Raw genomic sequence first — 21,780 nt, 5'->3', positions numbered from 1 at the left:
CTGCAGTTCTTTTTCTCTCTCTCTATGGGACAGTGCTGCAGCTCTCTCTCCTTTCTCTCTCTCCTGCCTCTCTCTCGGACAGTACTGCAGCGCTCTCTCTCCCTCTCCCTCTCTTGGACAGTACTGCAGCGCTCTCTCTCTATCTCTCTTTATGGGACAGTACTGCAGCGCTCTCTCTCTCTTTATGGGACAGTACTGCAGCGCTCTCTCTCTCTTTTTGGGACAGTACTGCAGCGCTCTCTCTATCTCTCTCTCGGACAGAACTGCAGCGCTCTCTCTCTATCTCTTTATGGTACAGTACTGCAGCGCTCTCTCTCTTTAAGGGACAGTACTGCAGCGCTCTCTCTCTCGGACAGTACTGCAGCTCTCTCTCTCGTACAGTACTTCAGTGCTCTCTCTCTCTCTATGGGACAGTACTGCAGCGGTCTCTCTCTGTCTCGCTCTCTCTCTGTGTCTCTCTCTTCCTCTCCCTCTCTCTCTCGGACAGTACTGCAGCTCTCTCTCCCTCTCCCTCTCTCTCGGACAGTACTGCAGCTCTCTCTCTCCCTCTCTCTCTCCCTCTCTCTCGGACAGTACTGCAGCTCTCTCTCTCCCTCGGACAGTACTGCAGCTCTCTCTCTCCCCCTCTCCCTCGGACAGTACTGCAGCTCTCTCTCCCTCTCCCTCGGACAGTAGTGCAGCTCTCTCTCCCTCTCTCTCGGACAGTACTGCAGCTCTCTCTCTCTTTATGGGACAGTACTGCAGCGCTCTCTCTCTCTTTATGGGACAGTACTGCAGCGGTCTCTCTCTCTCCCTCTCTCTCGGACAGTACTGCAGCTCTCTCTCCCTCTCTCTCGGACAGTACTGCAGCTCTCTCCCTCTTTATGGGACAGTACTGCAGCGGTCTCCCTCTCCCTCTCTCTCGGACAGTACTGCAGCTCTCTCTCTCCCTCTCCCTCTCTCTCGGACAGTACTGCAGCTCTCTCTCTCTTTATGGGACAGTACTGCAGCACTCTCTCTCTCTTTATGGGACAGTACTGCAGCGGTCTCTCTCTCCCTCTCTCTCGGACAGTACTGCAGCTCTCTCCCTCTCCCTCTCTCTCAGACAGTACTGCAGCTCTCTCTCTCTCGGACAGTACTGCAGCTCTCTCCCTCTCTCTCGGACAGTACTGCAGCGGTCTCTCTCTGTCTCTCTCTCCCTCTCTCTCGGACAGTACTGCAGCGGTCTCTCTCTGTCTCGCTCTCTCTCTATGTGTCTCTCTCTCCCTCTCTCTCGGACAGTACTGCAGCGGTCTCTCTGTCTCCCTCTCTGTGTCTCTCTCTCTCTCCCTCTCCCTCTCTCTCGGACAGTACTGCAGCGGTCTCTCTCTGTCTCGCTCTCTCTCTGTGTGTCTCTCTCTCCCTCTCTCTCGGACAGTACTGCAGCGGTCTCTCTGTCTCCCTCTCTGTGTCTCTCTCTCTCTCCCTCTCCCTCGTACAGTACTGCAGCGGTCTCTCTGTCTCCCTCTCTCTCTGTGTCTCTCTCTCTCTCCCTCTCCTTCTCTCTCGGACAGTACTGCAGCGGTCTCTCTGTCTCCCTCTCTGTGTCTCTCTCTCTCTCCCTCTCCCTCTCTCTCGGACAGTACTGCAGCGGTCTCTCTCTGTCTCCCTCTCTCTCTGTGTCTCTCTCTCTCTCCCTCTCCCTCTCTCTCGGACAGTACTGCAGCGGTCTCTCTGTCTCCCTCTCTGTGTCTCTCTCTCTCTCCCTCTCCCTCTCTCTCGGACAGTACTGCAGCGGTCTCTCTCTGTCTCCCTCTTTCTCTGTGTCTCTCTCTCTCTCCCTCTCTCTCGGACAGTACTGCAGTCAGAAACCGGCTGGGAAGAGAGAAAAGGAAAATGTAACCTTCAGTCTATCTTTCATCTCTGGGCCTGTGTCTGTAGCCGGATGTATCTGAGAATACGTTCCATTGTGCTCATTACACGATGCGCTTTCATTCCCCGCTCGTCGGCTGCAGGTCCCCCTGTGGTTTATATTCTTATCTCCATTCTAAGGAATTTCCAGTGAGCACAATATAAATGATGCTGGAGGAACGCGTTGTGCGCCCTCCGCTGTGCTAATACTTGAATTGTATATGGCCGAGTGTGTATATATCGGACTTGGTTACCAGAGAATATTTTTATATAGATTTACTTTGGTTAAAATACTTTCTTGCCCTCATGTTGAGACGCGGGAAAGATGTGTAAATAAAGAGATTTTCTTTCTTAACATTAACGTGCGTTTGCTGCGGGAAAAGGGCTCGGTGTTAGGTATTTGTGCAATATAGAGAGCGAGGCACAGAGAATGGTGGATGTGCGCTATATACAGAGAGGCACAGAGAATGGTGGCTGTGCGCTATATACAGAGAGGCACAGAGAATGGTGGATGTGCGCTATGTACAGAGAGGCACAGAGAATGGTGGATGTGAGCTATATACAGAGAGGCACAGAGAATGGTGGCTGTGTGATTTATACAGAGAAGCATAGAGAATGGTGGCTGTGTGATCTATACAGAGGGGCATAGAGAATGGTGGCTGTGTGATCTATACAGAGGGGCATAGAGAATGGTGGCTGTGTGATCTATACAGAGGGGCATAGAGAATGGTGGCTGTGTGATCTATAAAGAGAGGCACAGAGAATGGTGGCTGTGTGATCTATAAAGAGAGGCACAGAGAATGGTGGCTGTGCGCTATATACAGAGAGGCACAGAGAATGGTGGCTGTGTGATTTATACAGAGAGGCACAGAGAATGGTGGCTGTGTGATTTATACAGAGGGGCATAGAGAATGGTGGCTGTGTGATTTATACAGAGGGGCACAGAGAATGGTGGATGTGCGCTATGTACAGAGAGGCATAGAGAATGGTGGCTGTGTGATTTATACAGAGGGGCACAGAGAATGGTGGATGTGCACTATGTACAGAGAGACATAGAGAATGGTGGCTGTGCGCTATGTACAGAGAGGCACAGAGAATGGTGGCTGTGTGATTTATACAGAGAGGCACAGAGAATGGTGGCTGTGTGATTTATACAGAGGGGCATAGAGAATGGTGGCTGTGTGATCTATAAAGAGAGGCACAGAGAATGGTGGCTGTGTGATTTATACAGAGAGGCACAGAGAATGGTGGCTGTGTGATTTATACAGAGAGGCACAGAGAATGGTGGCTGTGTGATTTATACAGAGGGGCACAGAGAATGGTGGCTGTGTGATTTATACAGAGAGGCACAGAGAATGGTGGCTGTGTGATTTATACAGAGAGGCACAGAGAATGGTGGCTGTGTGATCTATACAGAGAGGCACAGAGAATGGTGGCTGTGTGATCTATACAGAGGGGCATAGAGAATGGTGGCTGTGTGATCTATACAGAGGGGCATAGAGAATGGTGGCTGTGTGATCTATACAGAGGGGCATAGAGAATGGTGGCTGTGTGATCTATAAAGAGAGGCACAGAGAATGGTGGCTGTGTGATTTATACAGAGAGGCACAGAGAATGGTGGCTGTGTGATTTATACAGAGAGGCACAGAGAATGGCGGCTGTGTGATTTATACAGATGGTGGCTTTGTGATTTATATAGAGAGCTATAGAGAATGGTGGCTGTGTGATCTATACAGAGAGGCCTAGAGAATGGTGGATGTGCGCTATATACAGAGAGGCACAGAGAATGGTGGCTGTGCGCTATATACAGAGAGGCATAGAGAATGGTGGATGTGCGCTATATACAGAGAGGCATAGAGAATGGTGGCTGTGTGATTTATACAGTGAGCTATAGAGAATGGTGGCTGTGTGATTTAAACAGTGAGCTATAGAGAATGGTGGCTGTGTGATTTATACAGTGAGCTATAGAGAATGGTGGCTGTGTGATTTATACAGAGAGGCATAGAGAATGGTGGCTGTGTGATTTATACAGTGAGCTATAGAGAATGGTGGCTGTGTGATTTATACAGTGAGCTATAGAGAATGGTGGCTGTGTGATTTATACAGTGAGCTATAGAGAATGGTGGCTGTGTGATTTATACAGAGGCATAGAGAATGGTGGCTGTGTGATTTATACAGAGAGGCATAGAGAATGGTGGCTGTGTGATTTATACAGTGAGCTATAGAGAATGGTGGCTGTGTGATTTATACAGTGAGCTATAGAGAATGGTGGCTGTGTGATTTATAAAGTGAGCTATAGAGAATGGTGGCTGTGTGATTTATACAGTGAGCTATAGAGAATGGTGGCTGTGTGATTTATACAGTGAGCTATAGAGAATGGTGGCTGTGTGATTTATACAGTGAGCTATAGAGAATGGTGGCTGTGTGATTTATACAGTGAGCTATAGAGAATGGTGGCTGTGTGATTTATACAGTGAGCTATAGAGAATGGTGGCTGTGTGATTTATACAGTGAGCTATAGAGAATGGTGGCTGTGTGATTTATACAGTGAGCTATAGAGAATGGTGGCTGTGTGATTTATACAGTGAGCTATAGAGAATGGTGGCTGTGTGATTTATACAGTGAGCTATAGAGAATGGTGGCGGTGTGATTTATACAGTGAGCTATAGAGAATGTTGGCTGTGTGATTTATACAGAGAGGCATAGAGAATGGTGGCTGTGTGATTTATACAGTGAGCTATAGAGAATGGTGGCTGTGTGATTTATACAGTGAGCTATAGAGAATGGTGGCTGTGTGATTTATACAGTGAGCTATAGAGAATGGTGGCTGTGTGATTTATACAGTGAGCTATAGAGAATGGTGGCTGTGTGATTTATACAGTGAGCTATAGAGAATGGTGGCTGTGTGATTTATACAGTGAGCTATAGAGAATGGTGGCTGTGTGATTTATACAGTGAGCTATAGAGAATGTTGGCTGTGTGATTTATACAGAGAGGCATAGAGAATGGTGGCTGTGTGATTTATACAGTGAGCTATAGAGAATGGTGGCTGTGTGATTTATACAGTGAGCTATAGAGAATGGTGGCTGTGTGATTTATACAGTGAGCTATAGAGAATGGTGGCTGTGTGATTTATACAGTGAGCTATAGAGAATGGTGGCTGTGTACCAGAGGCCCAGAACCACATTGTGTATGCTGCTCAGCGATTCCTCCTGATTTACCTAACCAGAACTGGTTGACAGAGCTGCCACCAAATGTCACAATACTGGGAGCATATACTGGGGTTTCTTTGGCAAGCCCACCTACTTGGGTAGCCAATTAGGAGCGGAGACCACTACACTTCTACAGTGTAGACAACCTTGCCAAAGCTTCACTCATTTGCAACTTGATGGTTTACCGAATGGTCCACTTCGATTGTACTAGGGGTTTTATCTTCTCTTTAACCCAAAGGTAAGTAATAAACATTACATTATAGAATATATGGGGCTACATTCGATATTACTGTGTTAACAGGAGAAAGAATATTATTAAAAATAAACTAGGCACTAATTTTATTTTTAATTAATAAGGGGTACTAATAAAAATAAAAGTGCACTAAAAATTTTTAATAAAGGAAAGGGGCACATACAATAGTTATTCTTACTAAGTGGGCACTGGTATGGGCTATTATTTGATGAGGGCACAAATGAGTTTTTTTAAACATTGCGTTTTCTTTATAACGCTGACATATATCAGTACCAGGATACTTTGCTTTTTCCCAGGCATCACTAGGTGCCCTCACCCCCTTCTAGACCGGCAACGGTTTTCCATAAACTGCGGTTTGCCTTAAACCCAGATTTAGACCTCATAGGGCCATAGGTAAGATACCTACAGCGGCCCCCAAACCTGTTTTGGCAGTGATTCAGCCTTTATCCTATTGCTATATCAACCTTTTAATGTATGTCTCCTCAATTAGGAATTTCTGACCGCCAGCGTCTCTAAACCTCATTAGCGTCTTTGCTAATAGGGTATTGAGCTTATATAATAAGACTTTATCAAGCGTTTTCTTTTCAATAACTCAGCATTTATTTTCATTAAATCATTTATGATTGTGCTTACCTGCCTTCCTTTATTCAGTTCTGTCTGATTGTGCTTACCTGCCTTTATTCAGTTCTGTGTGATTGTGCTTACCTGCCTTCCTTTATTCAGTTCTGTCTGATTGTGCTTACCTGCCTTCCTTTATTCAGTTCTGTCTGATTGTGCTTACCTGCCTTCCTTTATTCAGATCTGTCTGATTGTGCTTACCTGCCTTCCTTTATTCAGTTCTGTCTGATTGTGCTTACCTGCCTTCCTTTATTCAGTTCTGTCTGATTGTGCTTACCTGTCTTCCTTTATTCAGTTCTGCCTGATTGTGCTTACCTGCCTTCCTTTATTCAGTTCTGTCTGATTGTGCTTACCTGCCTTCCTTTATTCAGATCTGGCTGATTGTGCTTACCTGCCTTTATTCAGTTCTGTGTGATTGTGCTTACCTGCCTTCCTTTATTCAGTTCTGTCTGATTGTGCTTACCTGCCTTCCTTTATTCAGTTCTGTCTGATTGTGCTTACCTGCCTTCCTTTATTCAGATCTGGCTGATTGTGCTTACCTGCCTTTATTCAGTTCTGTGTGATTGTGCTTACCTGTCTTCCTTTATTCAGATCTGGCTGATTGTGCTTACCTGCCTTCCTTTATTCAGTTCTGTCTGATTGTGCTTACCTGCCTTCCTTTATTCAGTTCTGTCTGATTGTGCTTACCTGCCTTCCTTTATTCAGTTCTGTCTGATTGTGCTTACCTGTCTTCCTTTATTCAGTTCTGCCTGATTGTGCTTACCTGCCTTCCTTTATTCAGTTCTGTGTGATTGTGCTTACCTGCCTTCCTTTATTCAGTTCTGTCTGATTGTGCTTACCTGCCTTCCTTTATTCAGTTCTGTCTGATTGTCAGATACCAACAGAAGAGGAGTAGGTGGGAGGGCATAAAGTACATACAAAATTATGCTCAAAGTGGAGACAGATCGGCACACATGGGGAGGGTCAGAGGCACACATGGGGAGGGGAGGTCAGAGGCACACATGAGAAGGGAGGGTCAAAGGCACACATGAGAAGGGAGGGTCAGGCACACATGAGATGGAGAAGGTCAGAGGCACACATGGGGAGGGTCAGGCACACATGAGAAGGGGAGGTCAGAGGCACACATATGGAGGGTCCTAGGCACACATGAAAGGGATGGCAGAGGCACACATGGGGAGGGCAGGGCAAAGGCACACATGGCTCAGGCAGAGGCATACATGGATAGGGATGGGCAGAGATACATGTGAAAGGCATGGCAGAGGCACACATGGAGGAGAGAGGCACACGTGAAATGGATGGCTCAGGCACACATGGGAAGGAGAGGTCAGAGGCCACATGGGAAGGAGAAGGGGAGGGGCAGTAGCACACATGGGAAGATAGGGAGGGCAGAGGCACACATGGGAGGGTGAGGGTAGATGAAAACATGGGAAGGGGTGGGATAGAGGCACACACGGGAAGGGGAGCAGCAGAGGCAAACATTGGGATAGTGAGTGGAGGGCAGAGGCACACATGGAGGGAAAGATGTACACACAATTGGTGCCAGAGAGACAAACAGAAAGGGAGAGACCGAGTCAGGGGGGGTGATAGAGACATACACATGGGAGCATGGGGGATCAGAAAGTTGGCAGCATAACAATTAAGGAAGACAGAGGAGAGGTGCTCAGGAAACACACACCTAGGGGCATATTCAATTAGCCGTGGGGTTTACCCCACGGCTAATTAGCGCGCTGGACGGGATTCATTTAGCGGGGATTCCACGCGCGGGTGTCCCTGAGACCCCGCGTGCGAGTCCTCTGCTGTTTGATTTTACCTTGCACCTCATGTAGGTGCGAGGTAAAATCAGCGTGAGGCCGCCCTATTCGGCCTCGCGCGAGCATGAATAACACAGATTCCGCAATTCTCGCGGAATCAGTGTGTTCTCGCGTGGAAGTCCTGTTTTTTGACGCGGGGAAAAAGCTATTCTATTGAATAGCTTAACCCCGCGCCGCAAGACTTTCACCCCTCAATTACTCACGGGAGAAGTCCCGCGGGTAATTGAATATGCCCCCTAGTGGCTAAAGAGTAATTGTGGGGTCAAGGGTGCACATGTAAATGCTGGCACACATGGGAAGGGGGGTAGAGGCAGACATGGGAAGAGGGGTAGAGGCACACATGAGCTCCTCCAATCAGCCTGCTCTGAGCTCTGACTAGCCTGTGCTGAGCTCCTCCAATCAGCCTACTCTGAACTCTGAATAGCCTGTGCTGAGCTCCTCCAATCAGGACTCTGCACATGCTCCTCTGATCAGCCTGTGCTGAGCTCCTCCAATCAAGGCTCAGCACATGCTCATTTGACCCACCGGTGTTGAGCTCCTCTGACCAGCCTGTGCTGAGCTCCTCTGATGCCTAGAGACAATGCAGCAGGTGATGGCCAGCGATACATGTCTTCTTACCCCAACCTCTTAATCCGGGCCCCAATTGCCTCCTTATTGGCTCTGCTTAAACTGCTGATGATTTAGGGGGTGAAATCCAAGCACATTGCTAGAGATCTTGATGTAAAATTGCCGGCGATTTCAGACCCACTGGGAAAACTGGCCCCTCATAAGTTCTCCCCCTATTTCTAGATCATACATTTCATTTGTACAAGAGTTGTGACATGTATCTTACTGTATGAACTCTGGCCTTTTACCATGAAGATAAAGTTGCTGAGTGCAATTATTGGTTTATTTTCCCATTATAGAGGGGATGCTGCAATTTGTATTCTGGGACTTGTGGTTCTTGCACTATATTGAAATGTTGGAGATCACAGAGATGTTCCAATATCTTATTGTGGGTGATTATGAAATTGTCTCCATTTACTAACAAGCCTATCACAGACGCATTCAGCCGCACAGGCGCATTCAGCAGCACAAGCTGATAATTGTTTTAGTTTCCAAATCTCTCCCTCAGTAGTTTCCCCACATTGGTGTCTTCTTATAGGAAGGGAGGTCGTTTAGTACCTGGTAGTGTTCCCATCTCGCTACGTACCTGGAGCAGGGATTGATGTAAATTAGTTAATTATTTATAGTTTATTTATATAACATTTTACCTAAAATAATTAAGTTTAATAATAATGATAGTATGCTGGTGTGTGAGGAGGGTCTGGTGGCTTAGCTGCTGCAGTGCTACCCCTAAGTCTCCAGCAGGTGGCGCACACTCACAGGACTTGTGGCTCAGTAACAGGACAGAATAAAAATACTCAGATCCCTTCGGTGGATTTTTCCAGCAGGTATAAATGGTTAGTTATTAGATAACTAAGGTACATACTAGTTATACTCACCATGTACCTTCCAGGGAAATAATTAGAAGTAATTATACAATGTACTGAGCAGTGGTTCTTGGTAAAAAATAAACCGTTATTTGTCTCATGCTCTCACTTTTTCCATTTCTCCTTTAATTTCATCTATCTGGCCCTATTATTTTGCCCTCATTGATACTTCCCTAAAGTCTGAAGCACAATATGATATATATATATAATTATATTTTAGACAAAACACCTTAAGGTTTCACATGTCCCATTAAGGTTTTTTAGACTTGATCTGAAATATCACAAAACCTATAGAATTTCTGCCACTCAAACTTCAAAAAGCAATGAAATTCCGAAAGGACGTGTTCCTTGTGTAATACAGATATGGTATGCCATGACACCACACCCTGTGGTTAACTGCAGATTCAGCACTCTCACAGAGTGAGATTGCTGTCATTCACAAAATGGTGGAGCTGCTAATTGTGTGCTCATTGGAATACACACATGCAGTCTATGCAACTGAGGTCTGAGCAGAAGATAGAGCTGCACAGATGGGATAAGAGTGGAGTGGATGGGGCAAAGAGACACAGCAGTGTGGATGGGGGCAGATGTACATGGAGAGGGGGGAAAGATTAAGCAGCACTGGTGGGAAGGAGCCAAAGTGATGCAGATGGGTGTAAATCAGAGGTGCAGATGCAGGAGAGACAGAGATACGGTTTGGGAGAACAGAGTGATGAGGACAAATGACGTAGGGGTCCCCCGTATTAAGCACAACCAGCACTGGGCTATTCAGAACCTGTCCTGGTTGCCAAAATATGAGGGACAAATGACATAGGGGTCTCCCGTATTCAGCGCAACCAGCACTGGGCTCTGCGCCCTTCCTGGAAATACAGGGGGAAAAAATCCAGAACCAGCACCAGACTTTTTCTAGTGGGGGGTTAATGCAACAGCCAGGGGAGCCCTTTCACCGGGTCCCCTGGCCAAAGCATCAATCCTGACTGCTAGTCAGCCCAGGCCGGGGATCCCTGCCTGTTTGTTTTAATATACTATTGTTCTGCACCTTCACCTGGGGGGTGGCAGCCTTAAGCTCTTTTACATGGCTGCCGCCTCCCCCAGGACGTCCATGGCATCTTCCCTCCCCTCACAAGCTACACCTCCCGCCAACTCCCCTCACACGGTACACCTCCCGCCAACCCCCTCACATGCTACACCTCCCCTCACATGGTACACCTCCCGCCAACTCCCCTCACACGGTACACCTGCCGCTAACCACCTCACACGCTACACCTCCCGCCAACTCCCCTCACACGCTGCACCTCCCGCCAACTCCCCTCACACGCTGCACCTCCCGCCAACTCCCCTCACACGCTGCACCTCCCGCCAACTCCGCCCATACGCTGCACCTCCCGCCAACTCCCCTCACACGCTGCACATCCTGCCAACTCTCCTCACATGCTGCACCTCCCGCCAACTCCGCCCACACGCTGCACCTCCCAACTCCCCTCACACGCTGCACCTCCCCCCAACTCCCCTCACACGCTACACTTCCCATCACTCCCCTCACACGCTGCACATCCTGCCAAATCTCCTCACACACTGCACCTCCCGTCACTCCCCTCACATGCTACACCTCCCCCCAACTCCCCTCACACGCTACACCTCCCGTCACTCCCCTCACAAGCTGCACATCCTGCCAACTCTCCTCACACACTGCACCTCCCGTCACTCCCCTCACACGCTACACCTCCCCCCAACTCCCCTCACACGCTGCACCTCCCGCCAACTCCCCTCACACGCTGCACCTCCCGCCAACTCCGCCCATACGCTGCACCTCCCGCCAACTCCCCTCACACGCTGCACATCCTGCCAACTCTCCTCACACGCTGCACCTCCCGTCACTCCGCCCACACGCTGCACCTCCCAACTCCCCTCACACGCTGCACCTCCCCCCAACTCCCCTCACACGCTACACCTCCCATCACTCCCCTCACACGCTGCACATCCTGCCAAATCTCCTCACACACTGCACCTCCCGTCACTCCCCTCACATGCTACACCTCCCCCCAACTCCCCTCACACGCTACACCTCCCGTCACTCCCCTCACAAGCTGCACATCCTGCCAACTCTCCTCACACACTGCACCTCCCCCCAACTCTCCTCACACGCTACACCTCCCCCTAACACCCCTCACACGCTGCACCTCCCCCCAACTCCCCTCACACGCTGCACCTCCCCCCAACTCCCCTCACACGCTACACCTCCCGTCACTCCCCTCACACGGTACACCTCCCCCAACTCCCCTCACACGCTGCACCTCCCCCCAACTCGCCTCACACGCTGCACCTCCCGCCAACTCCCCTCACACGCTGCACATCCTACCAACTTCCCTCACACGCTGCACCTCCCGTCACTCCCCTCACATGCTACACCTCCCATCACTCCCCTCACACGGTACACCTACCCCCAACACCCCTCACACGCTGCACCTCCCACCAACTCCCCTCACACGCTGCACCTCCCGTCACTCCCCTCACACGGTGCACCTCCCGCCAACTCCGCTCACACGCTGCACCTCCCGTCACTCCCCTCACACGCTGCACCTCCCCCAATTCCCCTCACACGCTGCACCTCCCGCCAACTCCCCTCACACGCTGCACCTCCCGCCAACTCCCCTCACACGCTGCACCTCCCGCCAACTCCACTCACACGCTGCACCTCCCCCAACTCTCCTCACACGCTGCACCTCCCCCAACTCTCCTCACACGCTGCACCTCCCGCCAACTCCCCTCACACGCTGCACCTCCCTCAACACCACCCACACGCTGCACCTCCCGCCAACTCACCTCACACGCTGCACCTCCCCCCAACACCCCTCACACGCTGCACCTCCCCCAACTCCCCTCACATGCTGTACCTCCCCCCAACTCCCCTCACATGCTGCACCTCCCCCCAACTCCCCTCACACGCTGCACCTCCCCCCAACTCCCCTCACACGCTGCACCTCCCGCCAACTCTCCTCACACGCTGCACCTCCCCCCAACTCCCCTCACATGCTGCACCACCCGTCAACTCCCCTCACATGCTGCACCACCCGTCAACTCCCCTCACATGCTGCACCTCCCCCCAACTCCCCTCACATGCTGCACCACCCGTCAACTCCCCTCACATGCTGCACCACCCGTCAACTCCCCTCACACGCTGCACCTCCCGCCATCTCCCCTCACACTACACCATAGTGGGGGCACGACATATATAAGGTGTAATACTATGGGTATTATGTGTAAGGGGCTAGGCAGGCTCCAGGGGTCAGAGCACCCTGTGTCGGCCCTTAATAAGGCGCCGGTACCAGAAATTGGGGGAATGGCCTAATTACCATAGGTCACGCCCCCTACATGATGTTATTTGGAGGCGTGCCTGTTACTGGCTGGGCTTTCCCCAGCCCTCTCCCGTCAGTGAATGGATGAGGCGCGCTGCATCCATTCACACTCCAGAGGTCCGGCACAGCTGAGGCAGCGGGCGTCCCCAGCCTCCCGATTTGACCACCCGTGGCCACTTCGGCCCATGGGTGGAACAGCGGGACGGTACTGTCGGGATGCTGTGGAGGGGTGCGCCCTCTACGGGTGGTACCCCTGTGCGACCGCACTGGTCGAACACACCTAGAGCCAGCCCTGGGCATTGCATGTAAGGGGTATTACTACTAGAGGCACTGTGTATAAGGGGCAGTACTGTCTGCTCTATCGTCCAACCCTTCTATACTGCATTGCCCCCCCTTTCCCCGCTCCCCTACTTACCCCATTCCTGTCGGCCGGCTGGGTCCTCATCCTAAGCTGTCTGTCCCATCTCCCGGGCAGTGGGAGTCGTTGGGGCGCACACACATAAACAATAAGTATAATTAGTGCAGTTCCTAAACCAACAAGGAACAAATATTTATTAGAAAAGTGCTAATAGTGTAGATGTAGAAACCAGTGTGGGGGGGGGGGGGGTGTGTGTGAGCGTATATTATACTGCATCGGTTGTACCGTGACCTCCATTTGTCTCCCCTGTGTTCCCAGCTTCCGCTCTCGCTCAGCTGTCACAGCTGATCCTATTGGTCCTCAGGGATGTAGGGATCTGCTGGGAGCTGGGTTTCTGTTTGATTTGATAACTCGGAGGGATCAGCACTTGTGGGCTCTGCTGTTACTGTAGATTTATTATTGGTTCCAGGTCCAAAGGTGAAATACCAGCTGAATGGCCGCCTTAGCTTACTGTAGGTGTTGAAGCGCCATGACCACGATGTCTGCACAATCTGCAGATTACTACATAGCGTGACCTCCATTTGTTTCTCTTGGTCCTCTGCTGTCTGAGAAGTTTTATTTATCTTTCATCTCTAAGTTCTTTCAGTTCTCGCAGAGAAGACGCCTGTGCTTCCTGAGGGAGGGAAGGCAGATCCGACCGCAGGAAAACGCAATGTCACATTTTGTAGTAGTTGATGTGACAACAAACTGTGGCCTACAGGGACACCTCAAGCCTGAGGCTAAATTTACAGCGTTATTCCCACTGGGAGCTGGGAACTTGCCCAGACACAAATATAAAGTGTGCCGTAACGTTCGCTGATTAGAGAGCATTTATGCTAAAACACATATATATCTGAGGACGTGGGGAAAGCTTGCGGGCTTGGGTTACGTAATGGAATATGGCAAACGCTCAAGCAACAGAATGTCAATTAGCCAGATCGTTAGTGATAAACAGGAGAGCAGAACCGTCTTACGTCACACTGCAGCTGCTGAGAGATGGAGCTGGTACTACGTCTATGAGATCTCGCTACGTTCCTCCGTATATATGCCATACGTCCCGTGCCGCGCTGTTGATGGTCTGAGCCGTCCCACTTCTGTGCCGCTACTTCCACTTGATAGATTATGACGACACTGATTAGCAATTTTGAGTTGGTCGCTTCTTACATAGGGCTGAGTGGCTGTTACTGTGCGGCAATGGGGCTTGTCAGTTTTGAGGGCATGCAGGGGTGAGGAGGTGCAGGGATGAGGAGGTGCAGGGGTGAGGAGGTGCAGGGGTGAGGAGGTGCAGGGATGAGGGCGTGCAGGGATGAGGAGGTGCAGGGGTGAGGGCGTGCAGGGATGAGGAGGTGCAGGGGTGAGGAGGTGCAGGGATGAGGAGGTGCAGGGGTGAGGGCGTGCAGGGAAGAGGAGGTGCAGGGAAGAGGAGGTGCAGGGGTGAGGAGGTGCAGGGATGAGGAGGTGCAGGGATGAGGGCGTGCAGGGATGAGGGCGTGCAGGGATGAGGGCGTGCAGGGATGAGGAGGTGCAGGGATGAGGGCGTGCAGGGATGAGGAGGTGCAGGGGTGAGGAGGTGCAGGGGTGAGGAGGTGCAGGGATGAGGAGGTGCAGGGGTGAGGAGGTGCAGGGATAAGGAGGTGCAGGGGTGAGGGCGCGCAGGAATGAGGAGGTGCAGGGATGAGGGCGTGCAGGGATGAGGAGGTGCAGGGATGAGGGCGTGCAGGGATGAGGGCGTGCAGGGGTGAGGGCATGGAGGGATGAGGGCGCGCAGGAATGAGGAGGTGCAGGAATGAGGAGGTGCAGGAATGAGGAGGTGCAGGGGTGAGGGTGCGCAGGGATGAGAGCGCGCAGGGATGAGGAAGTGCAGGGATGAGGAAGTGCAGGGATGAGAAGGTGCAGGGATGAGGAAGTGCAGGGACGAGGGCGTGCAGGGATGAGGAGGTGCAGGGATGAGGAGGTGCAGGGATGAGGAGGTGCAGGGATGAGGGCACGCAGGGATGAGGGCACGCAGGGATGAGGGCGTGCAGGGATGAGGGCGTGCAGGGATGAGGAGGTGCAGGGATGAGGGCGTGCAGGGATGAGGAGGTGCAGGGGTGAGGAGGTGCAGGGATGAGGAGGTGCAGGGGTGAGGGCGCGCAGGAATGAGGAGGTGCAGGGATGAGGGCGTGCAGGGATGAGGGCGTGCAGGGATGAGGAGGTGCAGGGATGAGGGCGTGCAGGGATGAGGGCGTGCAGGGGTGAGGGCATGGAGGGATGAGGGCGCGCAGGAATGAGGAGGTGCAGGAATGAGGAGGTGCAGGAATGAGGAGGTGCAGGGGTGAGGGTGCGCAGGGATGAGAGCGCGCAGGGATGAGGAAGTGCAGGGATGAGGAAGTGCAGGGATGAGAAGGTGCAGGGATGAGGAAGTGCAGGGACGAGGGCGTGCAGGGATGAGGAGGTGCAGGGATGAGGAGGTGCAGGGATGAGGAGGTGCAGGGATGAGGAGGTGCAGGGATGAGGGCACGCAGGGATGAGGAGGTGCAGGGATGAGGGCGTGCAGGAATGAGGAGGTGCAGGGATGAGGGCGTGCAGGAATGAGGAGGTGCAGGGATGAGGAGGTGCAGGAATGAGGAGGTGCAGGGGTGAGGAGGTGCAGGGGTGAGGGTGCGCAGGGATGAGAGCGCGCAGGGATGAGGAAGTGCAGGGATGAGGGCGTGCAGGGATGAGGAGGTGCAGGAATGAGGAAGTGCAGGGATGAGGAAGTGCAGGGATGAGGGCGTGCAGGGATGAGGGCGTGCAGGGATGAGGAGGTGCAGGGATGAGGAGGTGCAGGGATGAGGGCACGCAGGGATGAGGAGGTGCAGGGATGAGGGCGCGCAGGGATGAGGAGGTGCAGGGATGAGGGCGCGCAGGGATGAGGGCGTGCAGGGATGAGGAGGTGCAGGGATGAGGGCGCACAGGGGTGAGGAGGTGCAGGGATGAGGAGGTGCAGGGGTGAGGGCGTGCAGGGATGAGGAGGTGCAGGGGTGAGGAGGTGCAGGGATGAGGAGGTGCAGGGATGAGGAGGTGCAGGGGTGAGGGCGTGCAGGGATGAGGAGGTGCAGGGATGAGGGCGTGCAGGGATGAGGGCGTGCAGGGATGAGGGCGTGCAGGGATGAGGAGGTGCAGGGGTGAAGAGGTGCAGGGGTGAGGAGGTGCAGGGATGAGGAGGTGCAGCGGTGAGGGCGTGCAGGGATGAGGAGGTGCAGGGATGAGGGCGCACAGGGATGAGGAGGTGCAGGGGTGAGGAGGTGCAGGGATGAGGAGGTGCAGGGATGAGGAGGTGCAGGGGTGAGGTGCAGGGGTGAGGAGGTGCAGGGGTGAGGGCGTGCAGGGGTGAGGGCGTGCAGGGATGAGGAGGTGCAGGGATGAGGGCGTGCAGGGATGAGGAGGTGCAGGGATGAGGGCGCGCAGGGATGAGGAGGTGCAGGGGTGAGGGCGTGCAGGGATGAGGGCGTGCAGGGGTGAGGGCATGGAGGGATGAGGGCGCGCAGGAATGAGGAGGTGCAGGAATGAGGAGGTGCAGGAATGAGGAGGTGCAGGGGTGAGGGTGTGCAGGGATGAGAGCGCGCAGGGATGAGGAAGTGCAGGGATGAGGGCGTGCAGGGATGAGGAGGTGCAGGGATGAGGGCGCGCAGGGATGAGGAGGTGCAGGGATGAGGGCGCGCAGGGATGAGGAGGTGCAGGGATGAGGGCGCGCAGGGATGAGGAGGTGCAGGGATGAGGAGGTGCAGGGATGAGGAGGTGCAGGGGTGAGGGCGTGCAGGGATGAGGAGGTGCAGGGGTGAGGAGGGGCAGGGATGAGGAGGTGCAGAGATGAGGAGGTGCAGGGATGAGGAGGTGCAGGGGTGAGGGCGCGCAGGAATGAGGAGGTGCAGGGATGAGGGCGTGCAGGGATGAGGAGGTGCAGGGATGAGGAGGTGCAGGGATGAGGGCGTGCAGGGATGAGGGCGTGCAGGGATGAGGGCATGGAGGGATGAGGGCGCGCAGGGATGAGGGCGCGCAGGAATGAGGAGGTGCAGGAATGAGGAGGTGCAGGGGTGAGGGTGCGCAGGGATGAGAGTGCGCAGGGATGAGGAAGTGCAGGGATGAGGGCGTGCAGGAATGAGGAGGTGCAGGGATGAGGAAGTGCAGGGATGAGGGCGTGCAGGAATGAGGAGGTGCAGGGATGAGGAGGTGCAGGGGTGAGGGCGTGCAGGGATGAGGAGGTGCAGGGATGAGGGCACGCAGGGATGAGGAGGTGCAGGGATGAGGAGGTGCAGGGATGAGGGCGTGCAGGAATGAGGAGGTGCAGGGCTGAGGGCGTGCAGGAATGAGGAGGTGCAGGGATGAGGAGGTGCAGGGATGAGGAGGTGCAGGGGTGAGGGCGTGCAGGGATGAGGGCACGCAGGGATGAAGTGCAGGGGTGAGGGTGTGCAGGAATGAGGAGGTGCAGGGGTGAGGGCGTGCAGGGATGAGGGCTTGCAGGGATGAGGAGGTGCAGGGATGAGGGCGTGCAGGGATGCAGAGGTGCAGGGACGAGGAGGTGCAGGGATGTGGGCGCGCAGGGATGAGGAGGTGCAGGGATGAGGAGGTGCAGGAATGAGGAGGTGCAGGGATGAGGGCGCGCAGGGATGTGGGCGCGCAGGGATGAGGAGGTGCAGGGGTGAGGGCGCGCAGGGATGACGAAGTGCAGGGATGAGAGCGCGCAGGGAAGTGGGCGCGCAGGGATGAGGAGGTGCAGGGATGAGGGCGCGCAGGGATGAGGAGGTGCAGGGATGAGGACGCGCAGGGATGAGGAGGTGCAGGGGTGAGGGCGCGCAGGGATGAGGAGGTGCAGGGATGAGGGCGCGCAGGGATGAGGAGGTGCAGGGGTGAGGGAGCGCAGGGATGAGGGTGCGCAGGGATGAGGAGGTGCAGGGATGAGGGCGCGCAAGGATGAGGAGGTGCAGGGATGAGGGCGCGCAGGGGTGAGGGCGTGCAGGGATGAGGAGGTGCAGGGATGAGGGCGCGCAGGGATGAGGAGGTGCAGGGATGAGAGCGCGCAGGGATGAGAGCGTGCAGGGATGAGGAGGTGCAGTGATGAGGAGGTGCAGGGATGAGGGCGCGCAGGGATGAGGGTGCGCAGGGATGAGGAGGTGCAGGGATGAGGGCGCGCAGGGATGAGGGCATGCAGGGATGAGAGCGTGCAGGGATGAGGAACAGGGATGAGGTGCAGGGATGAGGGCGCGCAGGGATGAGGAGGTGCAGGGATGAGGAGGTGCAGGGATGAGGGCGCGCAGGGATGAGGGTGCGCAGGGATGAGGAGGTGCAGGGATGAGGGCGCGCAGGGATGAGGGCATGCAGGGATGAGGGCATGCTGGGATGAGAGCGTGCAGGGATGAGGAACAGGGATGAGGTGCAGGGATGAGGGCATGCAGGGATGAGGGTGCGCAGGGATGAGGGCGCGCAGGGATGAGGGCGCGCAGGGATGAGGAGGTGCAGGGATGAGGGCGCGCAGGGATGAGGGCATGCAGGGATGAGAGCGTGCAGGGATGAGGAACAGGGATGAGGTGCAGGGATGAGGGCGCGCAGGGATGAGGAGGTGCAGGGATGAGGAGGTGCAGGGATGAGGGCGCGCAGGGATGAGGGTGCGCAGGGATGAGGAGGTGCAGGGATGAGGGCATGCAGGGATGAGGGCATGCAGGGATGAGAGCGTGCAGGGATGAGGAACAGGGATGAGGTGCAGGGATGAGGGCATGCAGGGATGAGGGTGCGCAGGGATGAGGGCGCGCAGGGATGAGGGCGCGCAGGGATGAGGAGGTGCAGGGATGAGGGCGCGCAGGGATGAGGAGCTGCAGGGATGAGGGCGCGCAGGGATGAGGAGGTGCAGGGATGAGGAGGTGCAGGGATGAGGAGGTGCAGGGATGAGGAAGTGCAGGGATGAGGAGGTGTAGGGATGAGGAGGTGTAGGGATGAGGGCGCGTAGGGATGAGGGCGCGCAGGGATGAGGGCGTTCAGGGATGAGGGCGAGCAGGGATGAGGAGGTGCAGGGATGAGGGCGTGCAGGGATGAGGAGGTGCAGGGATGAGGAGGTGCAGGGGTGAGAGCGTGCAGGGATGAGGGCGAGCAGGGATGAGGAGGTGTAGGGGTGAGGGTTGATGCTACCATTAGGCTGCCTAAGCCAGTAGCCTAGGGTGCTGGGATTTAGGAGGGGGACACCCAGAGGAGCCCGCGGTTCGGCCAGGTCAGCAGCGTGGGATGTCACTCACTGCTATGTGACTGTAAACACAACATGGAATGAAGATGATGCCAAGCCGGTGTCTGATAGGCAGCCCTGGCACTGTACCCTGTGGCTTCTGCTGTTCTGTTATTCTAATCACAGTCTCAGTACCGGGAGATTGGTTGCTGAGGCCGAGGAGCTGATCATCGATTGGAGAAGCTCGCCACTTGCTCCTCTGACCCACTTCTGTCTGTAAATGCTGTGACCATTGCAGTAGAATTGGGTATGTAGATGGGTACTGTTAGGCACCCGGGTGGGTAAGTCAGAGAATAGCGTATAGTAGGTGAGCTGCTTTGTCCTTACTGTGATTCTTGCCAGTATTACTATGGGGCACACTGGTGGGTAAGTGAGGGAATACCTAGGGGTCAGAGGCCATGTGAGAGAACAGCTGGTGGGCAAGGGGGGAACTGAGGGACAGTCTAGTGGGCAGAAGTGCATGGGAAACTAAAGTTGAGGGGTATGTGGAAAAAGTTGGTGTGCAGGGGGCATGTGAGCCCAAAGCTGGGGCAGAGTTGGCAGAGACATGTAAGAGAATAGCTGTGGGCAAGTGAGAGATACACCACTGGGCAGAGGGCGCGACAAAATTTGGTAGAAAGGGGGCACGACATGGAAAAGCTGGGGTACATGAGGGTAAAGTTGATGGGGGTGTTATTTATGTAATGGGACAAAAACAAGAACTCAAACAAGTCATCACCAAAAAAGTGCTCTGTTCCGCCATGTAACATTTGGGAGATCTCCATGAACGCCTGTGTTTGGCGCTTGGAGCCTGGACGATGTTCTGTATCTATACTGCTGCCATGCCAGCAAATGGTTAAGAGTTATTATTTTTATTTTACAAAACAAAAAATCAGCTGTGTGAGGGACTGGGATAGAGGCATTGGAGAGATGAGGGGCTTTGGGCGCCAAAACACCTTGCACCGGCCCGGCTTGCTGGGTCCCTGGCGCACATCCACTGCGATGCATTTTGGTCCATGACACATATAGGAAATTGATGTTGGAAGAACAGATTACTGTGACAAAGGGCTGATGCTGGCGTCAGCTTATATAAAGTGGATACTGTGTAACCTTCAGTTGTCCTTGTGGCCTATTGGCTCCCTAGACCTGTTTCTCTAGTCCATCAGTAATTCGCTGAAAACCCAGAACCTCATCTCATTACAATCCAAAGTTGCTCAAAATCCCCACTGTACAAATAAACAGAAATAGCAAAGAGTGGAATAGTCACTGGCCAGAGAACCCATTTGTCGCTTGACTAAAACCATCTGTGAACATCTCAATGGCCAAAATCTGAGGCATAGAACATAGGCTGGAGTGGGGGTGAGAAGAGGTGGAATTTTGGGGGTGCAGCTCCCTGATTTCTGTTACTAGGTTTATTTATTTATTGTCCTAAGACACGAATGATATAGATTTAACACTTTTATTTAACTCGATGTTTCATAAATTGCCTAAGACCTTAATGTAATTAACACAGAGATAATGTGTTAAATTACAAATCTACACATTAATTATAGTTAATATTTTTAGCATAACTCACTGACAGGACCTGATTTACGATGCACAATCCGTGCGCAGTACACGACCACTGTGCACCAACCTCCCTAATCCTATCAAAGGCAGGAAAATGATTCGCAAACCGTGTGCGCACTGTGTAAACGTCATATCGAGTCCACTCTCCACCCCGTCCATCACATAGGTTTTATTCTCCTCAAATACTGATCATTGTAGCTTTGCTTATGGTTTGAGTTAATCGTGACAGTGAGCGGACACCAGACCTGGCATTATTACGTGTCCGTCTTTTGTACCTGAATCTTTGTGACTATGAGGGCGATTCAATTCAGCGCAATGTTAAATAGCCCCTGGAAGACGTTCCCACATCTATTCAATCGACAGCGCTGTTCCGAATAGATCCACCTAGGTCAGAGAAAAATGTAACATATAAGGATTGTAGTGGACAAAGAAGCTCTTTCGATTTTTCTGTGCCCCTTTACTATGTGGGGACATTTCCCAGAAGGGGACAGAAGTCGGGGACCCTGGTGATAGACCATTAAGGCACACTGATGTTTTATGCACATGCAGATGGTCACTCAGAGTTGGGCACATGTTCAGAAATACAGTACAGAGAACATTCTAGTGACCAATTTACAATACAGAACGCATCCTAGTGACCAATATACAATACAGAGAGCATCCTAGTGACCAATATACAATGCAGAGAGCATCCTACTGACCAATATACAATACAGAGAACATTTGAGTGACCAATATACAATTCAGAGAGCATCCTAGTGACCAAAATACAATACAAATAACATTCTAGTAAACAATATACAATACAGAGGTCATCCTAGTGATCAATATAATATATAGAGAACAATCTCCTGCTAGATATACAACACAGGCAGAATTCTAGTGACCAATATACAATATAGAGAATATTATAGAGACTTATTGGCTACTCAAATGTTCACTGTATTATAAACCTTACAGAATTTATTCTGACTGAAATACATGTTGCTAGATTGTTCTCTGTATTGTATAG

The sequence above is a fragment of the Taudactylus pleione genome, unplaced genomic scaffold (genome assembly GCF_031769625.1).
Source record: "Taudactylus pleione unplaced genomic scaffold, aTauple2 ptg001096l, whole genome shotgun sequence".
Classification (NCBI taxonomy): Eukaryota; Metazoa; Chordata; class Amphibia; order Anura; family Myobatrachidae; genus Taudactylus; species Taudactylus pleione.
Note: the sequence above shows the minus strand (reverse complement) of the source record.